Source organism: Myotis nattereri (genome assembly GCF_964212035.1).
Source record: "Myotis nattereri genome assembly, chromosome: 5".
Classification (NCBI taxonomy): domain Eukaryota; kingdom Metazoa; phylum Chordata; class Mammalia; order Chiroptera; family Vespertilionidae; genus Myotis; species Myotis nattereri.
In genome coordinates this window covers 75,911,720-75,918,269 of record NC_138080.1, presented here as the reverse complement: position 1 = coordinate 75,918,269, position 6,550 = coordinate 75,911,720, and the positions used below count along the sequence as shown (strand labels likewise).

At 48.5% G+C, this 6,550-nt stretch overlaps 1 pseudogene across 1 annotated transcript; it reads right to left on the bottom strand.

Moving 5' to 3' along the window:
- Nucleotides 1-3,916: 3,916 nt before the first annotated feature.
- Nucleotides 3,917-6,212, bottom strand: LOC308520280 (phosphatidylinositol 5-phosphate 4-kinase type-2 beta-like; annotated as a pseudogene). The gene is made up of 3 exons: nt 6,205-6,212; nt 5,919-6,108; nt 3,917-5,277 (listed from the first exon to the last, which is right to left on the bottom strand). The product of its transcript is annotated as a phosphatidylinositol 5-phosphate 4-kinase type-2 beta-like (transcript).
- Between the last annotated feature and the right edge of the window lie 338 nt (nt 6,213-6,550).

Sequence of the window (6,550 nt, the reverse complement as noted above, 5' to 3'; positions counted from 1 at the left end):
ATTCTTATGCCATTGTTCTTGATTATTATTTTTAAAAAATATATTTTCATTGATTTCATAAAGGAAGGGAAAGAGAGAGAGAAACATTAATGATGAGAGAGAATCAATGATTGGCTGTCTCCCGCATGTCCCACACTGGGAATTGAGCCCACAACCCAGGCATGTGCCCTGACTGGGAATCAAACCGTGATCTCCTGGTTCATAGATTGAGCCACACTGGCTGGGCCCTTTGTTCTTGAGACATCCAAAATTATTCTAGAATGACATAGGCTGTTAGGTGTCATGGCTCCAAAGAGTAAGGTTGAGGGTAGTTATTTCCCCTCGGATGCCTCCTACTGCTCAGAAAGGGAATGTGGTATTGGGGGGGGAGGGGCAGCGAGGGGGAGGAGCAGGGGCAGACAAAAACTTGAGACCAGTTCACTTTCTCTGCATTCAGACTGTAAACCAAATATATCTTCATCATTATAAAAAGAAAACTTGTATAAAGGAAGATAAATAGCTTTCAAACATTTGAATGACAAAAGAATTAGAGGGCCAAAGCCAAGGTTTTGAAAATAGCACAGAAAATGACCTTTTAAGCCCTAGCTAGTTTGGCTCAGTGGATAGAGAGCAGCGGACTGAAGGGTCCCAGGTTCCTTCCATTCCAGTCAAGGGCACGGTTTCAGGCTTAGTGCCTGGTAGGGCGTGTGCAGGAGGCAGCCAATCAGTGATTCTCTCTCATCATTGATGTTTCTCTCTCTCTCTCTCTCTCTCTCTCTCTCTCTCTCTCTCTCTCTTCCCCTTCCTCTCTGAAATCAATATATATAATGAACTTTTAAGATTTTTAAAAAATAGATTTTTAGAGAGAGGAAGGAAGAGGGAGACAGCTGCCTCCTGTATGTCCCCCAATGGGGATTAAGCCCGCAACCCAGACACGTGCCCCGACTGGGAATCCAGGAACCCTTTGGTGCACGGGACGATGCCCAACCAATTGAACCACACCAGCCCGGAGGAGAATGACCTTCTTTTGTTTGATCGTTAATCCTCATTCGAGGATATTTTTCCATGGATTTTTTTTTTTTTTTTTTAGAGAGAATGGAAGGGAAGGGGAGAGACAGAAAGAGAAACATCGATTTGAGACACCAATTGATTGCCTCCCGCCCATGCCCCAAAGCCGGGGGGTAGGCATGGATCCAGCCTACACCTGCTCTTGATGGGAATCAAACTCAGGACCTTTCAGTCCGTGGGCCTATGCTCTATCCACTGGGCCAAACCGGCTAGGGCAGGAGAGAATTACCTTTAAAAAAAAACACAAAACTAAGCCCCAGCTGGTTTGGCTCAATGGATAGAGCATTGGCCTGTGGACTGAAGGGTCCTGGGTTGGATTCTGGTCAAGAGCACATGTCCGGGTTGTAGGCTTGATCCCCAGTAGGGGGCGTGCAGGAGGCAGCCGATCAATGAAATCTCTCTCATCATTGATATTTCTATCTCTCTCTCTCCCTTTCCCTTCCTCTCTGAAATCAATAAAAATATATTTTAAAAAATCTAAAATTCACCAAACCACAGCTCAAATGTTCTGACCCAATCAACAACACTGTCAGAAACACAAGAGTATTTAAAACAGGATACTATCTCTTAAACTGTAATCAATACACACACACACACACACACACACACAAATGCACAAAAATATAAAAACTCAATGTTAAAGAAGTTAGATGCCTGGGGGCTCATCTTTAACTGATGTTACATGTTTCACACACACTATGGCAACATGACCAGCAGACCAAATAAATGCAGGGAGCCTGAGGCTGTGGAGGCTGCTTGAGGACACAGCCTGCCACGCTTGGGAGATGCTGGGTCTGACTGTGAGCAGATTCAAATTTTCATACTTGATAAGAAGGCAGGGAAATCAAGTCCAAACATTATGCTGATGTAATCCCTTCCTAAGTCAATCTTTTTTTCTCCATGAGCCACTTGGTTTCAAATTCTTCAGCTGTGGTCTTCCTGCTGATGTTCAGAGCTACCGATGGCCGCTTCCTGGGACCAGGGCGGTTGTGTGACCCATCTGCCTCTCCCAGAAGGGTCGCAGCATCCCAAGAGGAGTCCAAGAATGCTGCCTCCATTCCTTCATGTACTGGTTCCTGCTTCAAAAGCTGAGCTTGGCCAGGTTTGGAGGGAGCCATAGAAAACTAATCCATTCATCCAAAACACTTCCACAAATTTTTGTTTTTGTATTTTGTACACGGTTTATCATGTCTCATCCCAAATCCCCAGTTCCTGGTGAGGTGTCTGTTTTCTCTCCCAGCCAGACCAGACTGCTCTGATGTCATCACAGAATGACTCACAGCTCAATTCCGAGGCCTGGAGAGAAGGCTCAGAGGTGGGTGGAGATCCTGAAGGAAGCTGCAGGATCGCTGCTGAGGAAGCCTGTGGGTGTCAGATCTGCTAAAAGCCTAGACGTGGGCTTTTAGGAAAAACAGCCCCGAGGCTGGGGCCTGGTCCAATCCCACATCAAGCTCCAAAGTGGATTTCCTGGGTCACATCCTCAAGTGATCCAGAACCAAGATCAGGCTGGGGCACCACACTCCAAGGTGGGAGGTATCACTCCCCGCTGGTCGTAAGGTCTAGGTGACAAGCCTCAGGCACAGGGAGTCAGATGACCTACATGGTTGTCCTGGGGTTCAAAGAAGATCTCTGCAGGGAGTACCCCAGGTGCAAGGAGATCTGCTCCCAACTAAAAGCTCACCTTCAGGTGGGGTGCCTGGGAGAAGATCAGAAGAAAGTAAATGGATGGAGGGCACAAGACTTCATTTGATGCTCATCCACTCTGGGGTTTCTGCAAGGAGGGAAAACCACTTAAACACAAGGGTGCTTTTTAAAAAAATATATTTTATTGATTTTTTACAGAAAAGAAGGGAGAGGGATAGAGAGTTTGAAACATTGATGAGAGAGAAGCATCGATCAGCTGCCTCCTGCACATCCCCTCCTGGGGATGTGCCTGCAACCAAGGTACATGCCCTTGACCAGAATCGAACCTGAGACCTTTCAGTTTGCAGGCTGACGCTCTATCCACTGAGCCAACCTGGTTAGGGCACAAGGGTCCTTTCTAGTTCATCTTGACCCAGTGGGAGGCAGGCTTTATAGAGAAGACATCAGAACTCCTGTAGCTGAGAGCGCCCAGGGGTGTGAATGATAGTCACAGGGTTCTCTGAGAACCAGCTGTCTGAGAGCCCAGCGGCAACCCCCACCCCTCACCACTTCATGAGGTTGAACTCACTCCCCTCGGAGATATTTGATTCTGATCCAAAATGACTGATGTTGATCTGGAGTGTTCCTTCAGGAAGAGAGCATTTAGATGGAAGAATCATTTGGATCCAAGGAGGAAAGGGGAAGGAAGTTGTGCACAATACTTCATAAAATTGAAAAGTTAATCCAGGAGGGATGAGGCATCTGACCTCCTCTCCTCTGGCACCAGAGCACTTGGCTCTGAGAGGACCCTTGGCTGAGTCTATGGGGTGCCCCTGTCATAGAAGGAAACTCAGGACAGGGATGGGAAAGGTGACTAGGGTGATGACACATCATTATAAGTAGCAAACCTGGAGCAACGGAATTTCAGAAAAACCCAAATAAACCCACAGTCACCTCTACCTCCAAGGTATTTTAAAAGATTGCAAGGTAGCAAAAAGGAAACCACTTTAAACCTGGGTCAAATGGGGAAAAATAAATCAAAGAGAGCGGGAGGTGAGGCTACACCCAGAGAGCAGGTACACACACAGCACATCCTCCCCTCCCTAGAATCTCTTTCAGTGTCACCGGCTGCAGCCTCACTGCTAAAGCCCTCCCTGACCTCTCACTCTGCTCCCTTTCCTCCCATCTAGCCGAAATACACCCTCTCCCTCTTCCTGTCCCTGTCCCCAGATCTCATTCTCTGGCTCTACCTCAAGATGTTGGACATGACCTTGTTGAAGTGTTTGGAGTACTGCTCAGGATTCACAGTCTAGAACTCGGACCCTGCCCCATTTTTCAGCGTTGTGGCAGCATGTGCAGCTTTCTTCTTAGCATCAGATAGTGTGAATATATCATCGACAGCCACAAAATAGACCTCCTTCTTGGGGGCGCTTTCATGGCTTTTCATGGCACAAACTCCAACAGAAGGATCAAATTCTGCAGGACCAAAGAACCGAGGGACGCTGAGGAGGCTGCCGGGCTGTCTGGAGGTGTGCCGTAGGAACAGAGCAGGTTGCTGCTCATTCCATTATCCTCACACTCCTCATCCTCTACCCACTCCTCCACCTCCACCTTTTCCTGCTCTGCCTGGTCCACACTGTGGATGCCCAGCAGCAAACTGCAGTCCATGATCTTTAGCGGAGCCAAAAACTCCATGTCCCATGTCAGTTTCTCTAGGAAGTTCTTCTTACCCTCCTCTCCTGTCTGCATTTCTGCCCTTCACTGAGGAAATCATTGTCTTTAAATGTTGGCAAGTTCTTACCCCTTCTCCTTGTCACTCGCTTCTCTGGCAACAGTAGAACCCTTGAGGTCATACTTGCGGTGCATAGTGAGCTGATGGCTGGACATGTTTCTAGTGAGCACCATGTAGGTTTCCCTACCATCGATAGTCAGGCAGCACATGCTCAAGAACTATGGCAAAAGGGTGTTGCCGTGACACTCGCTGTGAACTGGTGGTGCTTAAGATGTGCGTCTCAGGCACATCCTCACTTACCACAGTCTTAATGACAAAGTGCCGGTCGTAGGTGGTGAGGAAACGTGTGCCGCGTTGGCCCCGGCTGTCACTAGTGAGAGGGGCGTATCACTGTATTCTGGAAATCCTGATCGTCAATCCCAGATCTCTCCTGGAGATTTCGAAACAACATGGGACAGTACTCCCTGAACTTCAAGGTCCTGGGAAGGTTCTCCTTGAAGAGATGATTGTCCACCTGGGTCTTGCTGTATGCTTTGAGGCCATCTTGCTGCCGGTGGAAACAGAGCTCTTCCACACAGTCACGAGGAAAGCATTTCAGGGATCGACACAAAGGAATATGCGACGTCGTGGTAAGATTTATTGGAGTACAAACCAAGGACTGCCCCCAGGTGCCCACTGTCTCATCCACAACCAGGTGGTTTAGCTTCGTCTCACTGAGGAAGAGGTCCTGGGCCTGGTGCCCACCAGGAGGGTCAGGATCCAGCACTGCGATGCTATTGCCCTGGGCTCCGCAAGTCCAGCATAGGCTCTGCTTCTGGCTGTGTTCCAGCTGGCACTGCACTGCCGCACGCAGGCCCGTGCTTGGAGCTGTACAGCTGCCACAGAGAGAGAGAGGGCAAGGAAAGGAACAGGCAAACACACATGTGCTTCCCAGATGACGGGCCTTTGTTAGCTTTGATTATATTATCTCGGGCTTGGGAGAGAGCAGGCTTTCTTTCAAACTAACCAATCTCTTTCCTAATCTCCTGGGTTTATACTGGGCACTCCCCCTGACCAATCCCTTTTCTGGATCTTCTGGGGTTTGGTGTCCCTTATCTAACCTCATCCTTTTCCCAGGCTAGATTCCACCCCTTTATGTTGCCATTTTGGCTCCAACTGTGCACGCCTCAGAGTCTTGCCTCTTCATTGGGTTTTTACTGTAGGCACTAACCTCTCCCTATGCCATCTTGGTTTCTACCGCGCATCCTTCCAGCAAAGGAATTTCCCCTGCTGTTTTACCCCTCCATCTGGCTAGTGGCTGGTTGTCCCCCTGGGGGGATTAGAAAGCTGATTCTCCCTGCCCACTTCGGGGGTTAAGTCCCCTCAACAGAGGATGTGGCTGTTCCCCGGGGAGACTGAATGCTATGGCTTCCTAGTGAATCAGGTGTAATGTCCAATTCGGTGCCCTGGTTTATTAGACTTAATCTGATTCCATTTGCTCCCTTCCTTTATTAATAACTAACAATTTGGCATTCACATGACAGGGACAGGGACATTGCTTACCTCATTGACTGTGTAGATCACCCCCACATCAGGATGCTGAGGAACTGCTCACTGGCCAGAATAGCTTCAGTTTCTGGCTCACATGCTTCTCCTTGGTCTTGGTCTTGCTGGAGCTGAGCAGCATCACTGCCACCACCGTGGTGCTGGTGCAATTGGACGATGTGCTCCGGGTGGTGGCAGTAGTGGCTAAAGGAGGGGTGGCCGAGACCACCCACAAGCCCAGGACTTCCCCTGACCAATCCCCACCCCCACTGCCTCACTGTGCCATGGTTGCGCCCATCCTCTTTGCAATGAATAATATTAATATCACATGCCAGTGGAATGATAGCAGTGTTTCCCAGTACCTATCGGTGTGAAAAGATGTTTTCAAAAGTGGAATATATAACGTTTCATTATAGGTCAGCATTAATAGAGGAATATTTGAAATCACTTTTAAAAAAATACATTTTTTAAATGATTTTATCGCCCAGCTGGTGGGGCTCAATGGTTGAGCATCGACCCATGAACCAGGAGGTCACCAGTTCAACATGCCCAGGTTGTGGGCTGGGTCCCCAGTAGGGGGCATGCAAGAGGCAGCCAATCGATGTTTCTCTCTCATTGATGTTT